Below are 14,073 nucleotides of genomic sequence, written 5' to 3' on the forward strand. Positions count from 1 at the left end.
CGTGACGCGGCGTTTTCCCCCTCTACTACTTATAGACGCATGTGACGTAGGCCTAGACTAGCTTCGGCGCGTAAACAAGTGCGTAGACAATCGCATTCTTTCTCTTTTTTTTCCCGTTGCATTCTCGGGCATTGTATTTTCTCTATCTGCTGTGACGATAGGCCTAGGCTAGCTGCGCGATAATTTCGAATCGAAGATGCGCATGTTGAATCGATCACGCTTTACGTATAATGTTTGTCGTATTAAAATAAATAGAAATACGTATATCTCTAATCGGAAAATATTAAAGAATATTAAACAAGCACGCGCGCGTACTTTTACAGCACCGTATACTCTAATTTTCCTCAAAATAAATACTTTTGAATACTATTATCAAGCCTTACAAGTTGCCTTACCATTAAATAACAAATTACTATGACTGATTTGGAAGAGCATAAACGTTTAGTGTAAAGTACATTTTTACATATGCCGTTCACGTTGGAAAGTGCGGTTTAATGCATATAAATGCGCTCCTGTGGAACGTGCATAATTCATTTTGTGCCTTTTATCAAGCTTTCCACTTCTATCGTAATATATATCTACGAATTCCGCGATAATAACACTTTTCAACGATGTTCCGCGCACTCCACCGTTTCTGTTTCAAAATTTATATGCACAGTATGCTTGACGTAAAAATGCTACAATAAATATAAGAGAAACGAATACTGGCCGCGTAAAATGCAATGTAGTGTAGATATTAAGGCTGCAATCCACTTGACGCCACAAATGCTTTGAAGCGTTTTTCTTCTCCTTCTTTCTTCATTGAAAGAAAAGAGAAGAGGAATGCTTCGAAGCATTTGTAGCATCAAGTGGACCGCAGCCTAAATCGCACAGGTTTTACATTCGGTTTTTTTTTCGCGCGATCTATCAGACAACTTAAATTTCATACTTTTGCGCCCAGATAGTTGTTTATATTTCAATTATACTATAATCATAATATATAATACATATAATCATAAATCTAGTTTTGTGATTTAAATTTAGTTCTTGCGAGATATGTTTTGTAACGCTCCAGAATCAACAATATATTGTCATTCTTTCATTTAAAAAAATATTCCATTTTTCACTCATTCCTCGACTACTTTTGCTTCCGACATCTTTATGATTTAACAGTTCTCGAGCTGAGAGAAGGTAATTTATGTCTTACACGGTGTGTATGTGCGTCGCTTCTTGCAACATCTTTATATCGTGCGAGTGTGTAGGTATATATACGCGACGCTATCTACGCTTATTATACGATATCGTGCGGAAATTATATCATAGCATATTACGCCGGACTCACGAAGCGGTACGTACTACGTACACGCACAATGTTGCCCGCGGTCTATCGATCCATATTTTCTTGTCTTACAACATAATTTACAACCGCTGTTAGCACAAACACCAGAACGGACAATATTATCCCCGTAGAAAACCGAAAGACGGATTATGATGTAATCGTATTTTTTATTCTCCGAGTAAATAATAATCTGTAAAAATAAAATAATAATCGTAATGCTCACATATTTGAAAATGCCAAAGATTATGTGTTACAGGACATTAATTCTGTATTACTTATTTCGCGAACGCGTAATATGCATTTCCATATGTAAAAATGTAATATAAAAATAAATAATCTTCTATCAGAACTGTGTGTATTATCGGAAAGAAGAGAAAAATTACATAAAATACTCTTTATTGTTACACAAAAAATTATATTCAAAATTATTTCACTAAGAAAAGTAAACCTGACTTATCTTTCAGTATTTATCAACATAAACAGAAATTAACGAAATTTACTTTAAACAAAGGCCGCCAACCCTTTGTTCTATGCTGCAAGGTTAAATTTCGTAAAATAACGTATACGCCGGCTCACTTAAAATTATTCTCTCTGCTATCTCGTTCCGCGTTGTTCCTATTCTCTTACACCCTATACATCTTCCCAAACACGTACATATTTTTCCGGTTTATCGCAATGTAACTTAAAGCAGGTGCATGCGGCTTGTAAAAAGCGCCGAATGTGCGGCGGGGAAATCTGGCTTCTTCACCGCACTCGGCACTCGGCACATCTGCACGAGTGCACTTTTTCAAGCGTACACGTCCTACGAGCACGCTCGTATATGCATCCGTAGTAGTTGCCGTTGCCGTTGCTGCAACGAAATCTGCCCGAGTCGGCTTATTCGGCCTCCGTAAACCGCGAGTTATAATACGCCCCGCACGCTCTCGTTGCGGCGCCTCATCGGAATATAAAGCTAAACTGATATTTCCTGGCGGGCTTTCCCCTTACAGCGCAGCTACGAGAGTTATGACGTTTATCCGAGAAATGTTAAGGAGAGATAAGGTATCACTTATCAGGGATCATATTCCCCCCCCCCCCCGCGTCGCCCACGTCCTCGCCCCCGTCCGCGCCGTCCCAAAAACGTCTTATCACGGATGAGCGGATCACCAGCGGTATTCGAGAGAAGAGATGGAGTATCCGGGACGTTATCCACGGGACTCGTAAGGAGTTCAGCATCCACGCGAACGTAATTCAAGTTTGTCCTTTTTCCGGGTCAGCGCACCTGTCTGCGCGAAAATGCCGCGGAGATAGCTTCGGGCTACCGCTCATTCGCGTAAGAATGGCCAAGTTATAATTACTGCAAGGGAATTAAAGAGTCGAGAGAATTTCTTTCCGAGGAAAAGGACAATTAATCAAATAGCTCATGCGACATAAATTATCTTTTCTTTTTTCTCTTTCTTTAAATAGATTTCCGGGAACGATGAAATGGCAATTTGTTAATCTTCGATTACCCCGAGGAGATCTTACGAGTGAAGGATTAAAATTGAGGAACGGATTATATGATAATGAGATCTCGATTTATCAAGATTTAGCAAGCTATATATAAACAAGCGGCCTTTTCGTTATATTCCCCCCGTGGTTGTTCCTAAGAAAATATTTTTTAATATATTTTTTTAATCTGCTGTCTGGCGTCGGATGCGGTAACGCGGGTCGTCAGTGAGATTAATAAAAATCCTCGGACGGTAGACGATCTACAATTTTTTTTACGTGACGCAGAACAAAGAATGAAAGAGCTTAGTTAGCATACATAGTATATTTATTCAAAAGTTTTCGTCCGCCACACACACACACACACACACAAGTTGACGCTACGGGAAAAATACGGTTGTATAATAGCAAAAGTATGTACGGCGTAATGCTCCCAAATTAATCTCTATATAGAGATAAGCCGACGAGGATTACTTTGAGAATAGCCGTTGAGAATAGCGTATACTAAACCGATGTTTATCGACGAAATCAAAAAGTGTTTGCGTTTTGTTCCCGATAATTAAATGTTACAATAAAAACCAATACCCTCAATAGTGCAGAAAGATGACGTTGAGATTAAATCAGATAAAGACAAATGCAAAATTATTTTTCATAAGGATATAAGTTTCCGCAATAATTAAAAATTAAATACTTGAAGATTTTATATGCACGTCCCAGAAAACGCCATAAAATTCGTCGTCCCGACGTCTCCGTGAATGTCTCGCGCGGATTACCGTGAAAAGCTCGGAATCCGACATATATGTGTCACGTAAAATTAGAACGACTGCGCTTTTTTATGATATACGTATACGGAACCGTAAAAAATTACAGGGAAATATTAAGAACATAAATATCAATGTCGTTCGTTACGACAGCAACTAGAAAATAAACAGCAATCAAAACTGTCATTAACTTGTATTTTTATTTCATTGTAATTTCGTAACGGTCTTTCTCTCTCTCTCTCTCTCCCTCTCCCGATATAAAAAAAATTATATTTTACTTTCCATTGCATTTGGAATTTCTACAGCTTAGTCTTAATAATTCAGTTTTTATTTGTAGATTTAATCTATTAAAAATATACTTTAATTAAATTAAATTTTTCAATATGTGCAGCAACAAAGATTTTTGCAGAATGTCTTACATTAGGCCTGATCGAGTTTATCGAGAACTTTATTCTCATTTATACAAAGCGCACAATACAATTGTGCTTTTATTATTTACTTTTTTCATATTTTTAAATAATACATTACACAAAAAGTAATATATAACAAACTATAAATTTATAGATAAATTTTGTTTGGCAGGTAGTATATTAATGTTATGACAAAGTTGACAACCTCAAAGTTTCCGCTTAATCTATACGTAAAACGCGCACCCTCGTTGGGTTACGTTCCATCGTTCGGAAAAGCTGAGCGCATTTTATGCAAGCGGAAACTTCCAGTCGGGCAAATTTACAGAAGATTACGACGAAGTTTTTTCATAATGCGAAAGTAAAAGTAAGATGGATACGAATAGGGGTGTGTAAACCGACCGGCATCTTGCGCGGATTACGTCAAAGCAAAATCGCGTTACTGATACAAACTTGCCTCCGCAAATGTTTTTCTGTTCAAAACAACTGCAGTAAAATAAATAATGCAATTACGCAAATTTAAGTTACAGGACAAGATATAATTAATTAAATGATAATTAATAAACAGACAAAATATATGTAATTACGAAACGCAATGTGATTAATATTTCATATTAATGAATAATGTATGTTACAAAGCGTATCAATATATAACGCTATTAAACTACTATGTTACACAATTGAAACAGACAAACGTGGTACGAATGATAAATGCTTCATAGTATAATTCAAAGTTTATATCTAGTTAAAAAAATGCGTCAAAAAAGTGTTAAATATAATTTATCTCATATTAGATTTTAAGTTACTTTTAATCGATTATTCAATATATTTTTACTGCAAATATATAAAAACTTGCATATTATAACGTAATCTTTAAATAAATAAATTTAAAAAAAAACATAAAAAATTCGTTATATAAAAACTCGTTTTTATAATAAAAAGAAAAATATAATATTTCTTATAATTAAAATCAAATTACTTTCTGAATAATACTTTTAAAAATTTGAAATAATTTCGTTAGATATATTTAAGAAAATTTTCTAGAAATTAACACAATTTTAAATAATATAAAATTTAATTAATTGATACAAAGTTGTGTAGAGTTGTATTAATTAATTGTTAGACTCAATTCAGGCATCAATTGAACAAAACTCGACTTGGGCATAATGCAATATTACACGCTCAATACGCAAAGGGCTTTCTGTCTAACGAGGAAAATATTTTCGTGAAGTAAAACGCCGTTCGTAAAACGCAAGCGCGCATTTACTCGTAAATGAGGACGACTCAACCGGCAGCAGCACTTTCAGGACTGCACTCCTTGATGTTCAAAGGACTGAAAATATACAGGACCGACCTCAACTGCGGCAGGTTAATACGACAATCTCGTCGAACTAATACTACAGAATGCCAGCGCCCGACGCTAGATCATTGAATTTCAGAGGACATTTAATAATCGGGCGGTCGGTCTCTGTTCCTAAGTGGAAGTTCCCAAGTGCCTGCGATAAACAAGTGCCTCCAATTGACGTCAGTGCGACCGCGTAGTCGCGTAGTCAATGAAGGAGACGAGACTGAGGAAAAAGCTTTCGTTATTGAAATCGCTTCGCTCGTAGCCGGATTACTAGGTCGGAGGAAGGAAACGGAAACCGACAACTAGTCGGTTTCCACGTAGCGGAATCTACTTGTACAAGTTTCCGGAGAAACGTCACGACTGTACGAAGAGAAGCAGTGGTCAACTTCTCTTCCGACCGGCAGCGTTTCCCGTCAGTCGCATTCGCGCGAATACTCCCTCTACTTCCGCACGATTGATTCTTTTCTGCGAATTTCTCGAAAGGACTAAAGAACTTGATGCAAAAATTCATCACTTGTGATTTAAACAACCTTAATTCGCTCAATCAATAAACTCTAGTCATTTGTTACAAGTTTCTACAAAAGAAACAAAGGATAGAAAGAGAGATGGAAAGAAGAGTACCAACAAATGTACTTAACGAGTTGAAAAACTTCGTCGCGAAACAATAATGAGGTAATACGTTATATGCCGCAAGTAAACTACCAGTTAATACACAGTTTTAATTAGATGAAGTATCGTAATTATAGTATAGTAAACGTTATAAACTTGTGCGAGTTTGCATTCACCTTCGTTTGAGAACTCTTATGATAACTTTTCTCAATGTTAATATTCTGGTTCAATACAACTAAGATGATTTTATAATTAATTGAATGATTAACGAAAACTCGTTGAAAGTCCTATTTTTCCAACTCGTTTCAATGCTGCAACTTGTACTACAGTATAATTCGAATTGTTGATGGCCATTATATGAAATACAATTGAGACATCAGGCATGCTTGCATATTTCAGTCCATTGTGAATAAATTTGCTTTACACATAGCTGGTTTTACCCGCTTTGGTTAAAGGTCATTTAACTAATTTTTTTCCGAGACAAAGAAACGATTTAGCTAACTGTAAATTCACTGATTTTCTTTGTCGCCTTCCACAATTAGATCTTGAAATAAAAAACAAGAGTGAATTAAACTTCAAATATAATTTGATTCAATCTCTGCTTTTTAATAAAAGAGAGTTAAATAAAAATTAATTAATTGTTTTTGATAAAATTTTGATTTATAGTGATCGAAGAAAAAAGATGGGAAATAGTTATCAAAGAATAACACGAAGTTTCCAAGATGGCAATAAAATATGATATTTGTAGACGTTCGATTAATCTTAGATCTGGAACGTGAACGACGAAACATCGTGCAATGGCGTATTAGTACATATTGGCACTCATTTCGGATCACCGGCGCATGAAATCCTTATAAGAATATCCTCGCGTTATTCCAAGGTCCTGTCGAAGAGCCTCTTCAGATTTAAGTGGCTTTGCGAGCGGATATTGTGGATCTCTAATTTATGACAAAGACGGTATGCAAAAGGAATTTCTATGGTAGCGCACAGGGAACTACAACGTGTTACCTGAGAGGTAACCGGAGTACAAGGCGTCCGTGTGAATTATTTGATCAAAGAATGGGGAAACAGCTGCTCTCCCATAATTACTGAAAGAACGTCGAGGCGCTAATTATTTTTCATTACTAATTATCAAAATAACTCACTCGTGAAAACTTAAAGAGGAACCGATATAAAGCGACACAGTGAATTCAATTTCTATACCATAGATCCACAAAGGAAAAGATTCAGCGACTTTGTACTTTATCCGCAGATCTTTAAATCCTTACAAAGCCAATTCTGGCATTTCATTGTGACAATAATAAAATACCATAATGATACACAATATCGTCAGAAAATGTAGGATGATTTGCAAAGAAAACATAAGCTTCTCTCTTTTTCAGAATTGTCATGCCAGTTCCACTTTAACAAAACCGTCGGTTTCTTCCATAATCCCTTCTTTCTGCAGAATTCCCAAGCATAGATATATAACCACGATTATAAATAGTCCCTTCAACATTCACCAACTATTGTAACATTACTTAAATTGAGTCGATGCTCCTTACAGTAAAGTATCTTAATACCGAGCTCGTTGTAAGTCTCTTATTGCCAGTCGTCAAAATGGTTAAACTTTGCGTCTCTCTCAGAATTTCAACGCAAAGAGCAAATTACGATTCGTCGACGTTATATGCTTTTTTAAAAATATGGCATTATATAAAATTATTATATTAAACTGAATAATTCTTAGAAAATAGAATAAAATCTACATTTAATTAAATAATTATTTAAAAAGGATTATTATAATTACATAATATTAAAAACTTTTATGAAAAACAATGCAAGAATTTTCAATATATTTGTAATTTTCGAAAGCCATGCACAACTTTCTCGAGTAAGAAATTACATGGATTCAATTTTAAGCTTTACACGAACTACCGGTTCTTAGTTATATACGAATAGTTATCCCAAGACAGCAACGTTCGGATTCTAGAGCTACGTCTACCAGTTGAAGCGGTATTACAATGGAACGGTCGCGTATAATGAAGTGTACACGTGCAATGTAGCGCGACGCCGGCGCCGTCTTACTCTTGATAATGCTCTTGCATATGTATTTATAATGAATTTCGGGAGCATTGTGCGAACCATCTCGTGTTTTGTAACGTACTTGTAGCAACTCACGTCGACTATAAATCACAGCACTGTCGGGAAAATTGTACATATAAGAAACCTCTCATGCTAACTTCCGAGGTCTGACAATAATTATCCTTTTCTACTGAATCTTTCCTACTGTAATTTCTAATGTATTATCATCAATGAAACCATAAATTACCTATTTTAAAATTGTAATTTGCACTTTTTGCCAATTGTTTAATTCATTTCATCTCGTTTCGAGAAATAAACGCAAATCTTTTACTCTTTAATAATTCATGTTTTTATATAATGTATTCAAATGTAGCTTTTTTAAATACAATCGTAAAAAAAATTAAAAATTGATAATTGAAAATTAACAATTAATTTTAATTGCGAGGAAATGTAATAGTGTCCAAAATGCAATTATTATTAAATTAATTTACTATTCAATTTATTTAAGATCTAAATTGGAATCTCTCCACTAATTCGTATTTAACTGTTAGTTTGATTCAATAGATTCGAGTCCAATCTTAATCAGTCAGAATGTCACGCAATAACAGTTCTTTTGTCAAATCTATTTCTACAAAATTTCATTTGTATGGCACCGACATTGTGCGTGTTTTAATATATATACAAAAACCAATACGTTCTCATTTTTTTATCGCGCGTGCGTTACATCGACATAAAGCTCGCTGCGCAAAAATAGAACGGGCCGGTCGGTCGAAACGTTCCGAAAAAGTTGAACGCGTAAAGTTCGCCGCATATATAGGTCGTCGAAAAATTCCGGGCAACGCCATAGACCCGGCGTGTGTCTGCCATCCGCAACGTTGTTGGCAAAAGTTCGAGAGCTAGCTGGGTGAGCCGGGAGTGCAGCAGCTTTGTGCCTCTGTCGCGCACAGCTTTTCATTAAACGCGCGTGTCGCCTTAGTCCGTCGCACCGTTCGCATTTTCGCCGTGTTCGAGAGAGATATAGGGAGTCCCAGCGCATACAATTTCGGCGAACAAGCGCATCTCTTTTCCCTATCGGATACTACCGAAATTCGTACGTGCACTTAGTAGAATATAAAATTTAATGGGTCACACGCGCGCCCGCGCGGCGCATTCTTCGCATTTTTTTTTTTTTTTTTTTTACGCACGCCCGAATCCTCGCAGGCATAAAAGCGGCCACGTGTAAAAGTCAGCGGTCGGCTGTACGATACGTTATTAATTATGAATATAAATGGATGGAAAGAAGGATTGTCGGACATTGCGCTATTGAGATTATTGAGCGAAAGTTCGATCAAGTCCGAGAAGCGCGATAACGATCGACGAGAGTGAGCGCCGGTTATCGAGTGCTCGACTGTGAGAGGCAAGCGAACGTACGCCTTAGCGGAAACACTGCTACGCTGACTTTCATGCCCGTCGAATTGCACGGTTTCACCTGAAAATCCAATACGCTCGATTCTGACGGTCCAATATACGTCCCAGTAATCTGAACGTGGATCTAGATGGAGATCTACTAAGATCTCCTATTTCAGGCTAGTTTGACGTGCAAATTCGATCTCAACGATCGATCGTACGTTCACTTTACTTGTTTGAGGTAATTGGAACAGAAACTATTATATAATTATTGTCAGGGTAGTTGGAAACTTTGGAGAGTCTATTGTGCTCGAAATGGTTTTGAAAAAATACCCAAAGTTCGACTTTCCACGTAAATCTAAATTGGATTTTCTGAAATAATTTAGTTTGATCTCATTGTTAAATACTGAAAATTAATATCTCAAAGTTAATTAGACCAATTAATTCAAAGATTAGCATTGTTATAACGTGATCGAAGAGAACATGAGATAGTTTTCATTTAGATCTGCACATCGGTATTTTTTATATGTAATATATTAATATTAATTATTTATATGACATATTACAACTTTTTGTAAAGCGTAAAACTTAACGAATATACAAACGCAGATGTATCATCAAAACTTTTCTCTTCTCATTTTACTGATGTAACAATCAAGGAATAAGGAAATCACTTTATAAACCCGGTGCTGCGCTGGTCATCAACATATAAACAGTGCATAGATTGGATCCCTGTGGGCCATTTCTAAGCTAAGGTTGGTTGAAACACTTGTTGAACGTAGCGCGAACCCCTAATAATCCTCTAACCAAATTGTATGCTTCGTATAACCCACATCGCGTTTCGCTCGATGGCGCGAGATTGTACGCGTAACATCGTGTAAATTTTTATTTTCATTGAATGAATTTATTGAATTACTGTTTCGTCATACACCAAGCAAACAAGTTTGCATATATGTAACAATAGGCAAAAAACCATGGAACGCAAAATATTTTCAACGATATCTACAACTAAAAAATTATCAAATGTCCAATTACCCTCGCGGTAAAATCTACTCACCAAACAACGATAAAATCATGATAGAATTTCGTATACGTTATTTTTGCTTTAGAGTTCATGCAGAATATTATGTTTCATAAATTATATTATAATTTTCATGCAATTTTACTATTTTAAACTGACTGACTGAAATTCTCTCGTGTCGTTTATTTCTCAAATACTTCACTAATTATTAGGTCCGTCATCTTTATATCTCAAAATCCTAAAATTCAATACTCCAACTTTTGCATTTTGAATACTCCAAGAGAGATATATGTGAGAAAATAAAAATCCTCGTAACAACTCGTCATTCCACGATCCCTCCGGACTTCACAATTCACGAGCTAGTGCTGCTAGTGTATACACCTTGCGTAAAAGTAAAAACAAAACGATAGTTACAACAAACGAGTCGCGGGATTGCAGTCGAGGGCAAAGTCAGTGCAATGAGCACGTATGTAGCGCGCTGCGACTTGTTAAAAGTGCAGTGCGGCATGGCTAAACTTTAAAAGTCAATAAAAAGGTAGATAGGTTAGTGCAATTGCTGCAGAAGCAGCAAAATATTTCACGTTAACTCGCGAGACTCAGAGAGAAACCCCACAGGCGAGGTTCGTAAAGTAATATTAGATTACCTATCGGCAACGTGAGTATTTTCGTACGTCACGTTGTACATTATCGATGCTTTTATCGTTAACGACGGGCTTTTAGAGGCCGCTTTTCGAGGTATCGTAAGCTTCACGATTCTTATACGAGAAGGACGACGACGAATGACGTTGACACCGGGAAAACAGTCGCTTTTGTAGCACTTTTCGCGGCACGCGTCAACACGACGACAATGCGGAATATAACCATACGCGTCGTATCATATAATATCCTAAATATATAAGTATGTATATAATGTTTGCGCGAGTCCGAAAATTTCCGATGCGTGTATCGACAACAAGCAACAGCTGGGACATTAACCTAGATACATGTATGTGAATATAAGTTCTGCATCGCCGATAAAAAGATAGTCTATCGGCGTAATACTAGCATTACGTCATTCGATCCGCTCGAGTGTGCCCGATTTTATTAAAAATTTCCCGCGCGCGTGCACCCAATGATGTTGAACTAAGTGTAAGCAGACGCGTCACCTGATAGGATCAATATAAAAATCCTTTTTTTTGTGCATTGCTATCGTACTATCGAGGATATGGTAATTAAGTGTATATAACGGCACAACATTGCGTATAGGGATTTCCTGAAGGCCGTAAAGGGATAGGATGTTATGGTTGCATATAAACCGATTTCCTTGAAGTTAAATATGCACACGGTTGTTACAGTGTTAAATAGACAGTGAAGGTAACGATCCCGTAGCCTCATACCAAATATAGACGAATGCCGCCTTTATTTTTACACGCTTTTATATACTTTTCTGTTGATAAAGTACATCTATTAACTGCAGAAAGTAATGTTCATTAAGAATTATTCAGCGTTTCCGAAAACCACAATGGTTAAAAAATCTCCAACGTCGTCGAGACGAGCTGTATAGCTTTTAGTTAGCTAAAACTGCTCTATCTTTTCGAAGGGAATCTCTTGTAATATCGCATTAATCTCGCTAAGTGCATGATTACGCTACTCTTGTGCACCGCTAACAAGCAACAAGCGTCATCGCAACGCCTCTATTACATTTTCTGATATGTGAGCTATGTATATTGTTCCGAAGACTCCGGTGTACCGTACGTGCGACTAGCTAAAGGAGCTATTACTGTATACTGTATATACGCTGACGGCAAAGTGTCTGTCATCTTGCGTTTAATTAATTACACGTGAGAACTTAACGTCGCGCAGCCGTACGTGTTTGCCTTAGCTGGTGGTGCTCTTGGCGCGATGCTACAACATTCGCGCGCATCGTTACAAGTGGTATGCCGCGATACTGCCTGTGTAATTTAGATTTATGGTCACGCTTTGGTGCCGCTTAATTCTTCGTGTTGTAACGACCACTGAATGCTTATACTTGCATTAGGCTCTAATGTTGACTGACAGAGAAAGAGACGGGGAAAGAGAGAGAGAGAGACCGAAGTAGCCTCGGACCAGATACGAGGGTGCACGGATCCGCGTAATCGCGCATTAGTCACCTCGCGTGTAATTATAACGGAGCACGTAGTCAGCGCGAGAGAGCGGGCCAGGTGCTCCGGCTGGCGGATTCGCTTCTTTGCGACCGCTTAGAAGACCTGCGACCGCTGCGGTTGAAAGTTTTACGAGCTAACATTTTCGCATCCCATTTTTCGTCAACCGCATATGGCGCGCCGTTCTGCAAAAAAGAATAACCCGACGCCATGCGGTTTCAGAACTGCCGTTCTTCTCGACCTGCGTCACTCAGTTCTTAAAGAGAAAATGTTTTGTAACGCAAAACGTTCGAATTTAATATCCGCTTTTCTAATTACCACATTGTTATACGACAAAAAGCGTCACACAAAGACAGAGAGATAACGAATCCTAAATCAAATATATCAAGTATTCAGCGTTTGGTAATAGCAATATTAAGTTATTGTACGACATGTGTAATGCAATTAAACATGGCGTAACATGATAATGCCTCAAATGTTTGCTTATTTGTGAAAATTGTAATTACACAAACTCAGAGGGAAATCCATTTTGGAGATGACAATGACTGATGTATCCATGCATGAAGCTCGCAACTGTATACCGTAACTATTCATCTAGTTGTATCATACGCAAAATCCACAATCGCATTTGTTGCCGATCAACGAATTAGCTAATTTAATCTCGAGTTCTTCGGTTGCGCTAAATGGTGTAATCCGATACGCCGACCGATATAACTACCAACACAATATGGTGCTTGGAATTTTGCAATAACTTTGCTGACATTCGTAACGATAGTTCGCTGTAATCGCACTTTTGAGGTACTTCAAACAAATGAAAAATGAAAAAAGAAAAAAGAAAAATGGAATAGATGGATCATCGCTACTAATTGAAAGAGAATCGAACTGTCTGATTGTCGAATCCCGCTGTTGAAGTAGATAGCATAAATTTCAATGAACTTTCCATCGTTCCAAATTTCGTCCAATCGATTTTTAGCACTCCACTAGAAAAAGCTTACGTGATCACCATTTCGAAAAATTTGTATGGAAATGCTCCTTTTACCATTCTATTTCTAACAGAAAATTACATAACCGAGTCGCGAGTTCTCCATGTTTCTTATACTCTCTATCGGCTCGAACCGATTTGGAACTATTCGAAAGGCAAGAACGTTCTCAAGAGCTCCATAAAGGCAAATGCAAACGGAATATATATTTTCTCTTTGCTTTCCTAACCTTCCGTTTGCGATCAACTAGTACATAAATTTACATTTGTTACGGAAATATCGAGGCACTGAATCGCGAAGTGGTAAAGTTATAAGATTGAAAATCACATAAACCTTTTTTTTTTTAATAATACATAAAAATTAGATGTTTGTATAAAATAACATGTTTTAAGTTTAATTAACAAGTTTAAATTATCCGAACAGTCTTTGAGTCTGCAAAATAGAATTTATTTTGTGATTTCTTTGTAAGCACCACGAAAATAGAAACATAGAATACGAATAATCGTCATAAACCGTAAAGACGTTAAAGTGTTCATTCTGTGTAAGCCATTTCAAAACGCTTCAAACCGTAGATTTACGAAACCCAAAATGCTGC

General features: G+C 37.0%; 1 protein-coding gene across 6 annotated transcripts in view; it reads left to right on the forward strand.

Annotated features, from left to right (window-relative positions):
- The window catches only part of 5-ht1 (serotonin receptor), a 103,851-nt gene that overhangs the window by 45,311 nt on the left and 44,467 nt on the right, over nt 1-14,073 (forward strand). The gene's annotated exons all lie outside the window — the stretch shown is intronic.

Source organism: Temnothorax americanus, unplaced genomic scaffold (assembly GCF_048541705.1).
Source record: "Temnothorax americanus isolate GAGA-0224 unplaced genomic scaffold, ASM4854170v1 Scaffold14, whole genome shotgun sequence".
Lineage (NCBI taxonomy): Eukaryota > Metazoa > Arthropoda > Insecta > Hymenoptera > Formicidae > Temnothorax > Temnothorax americanus.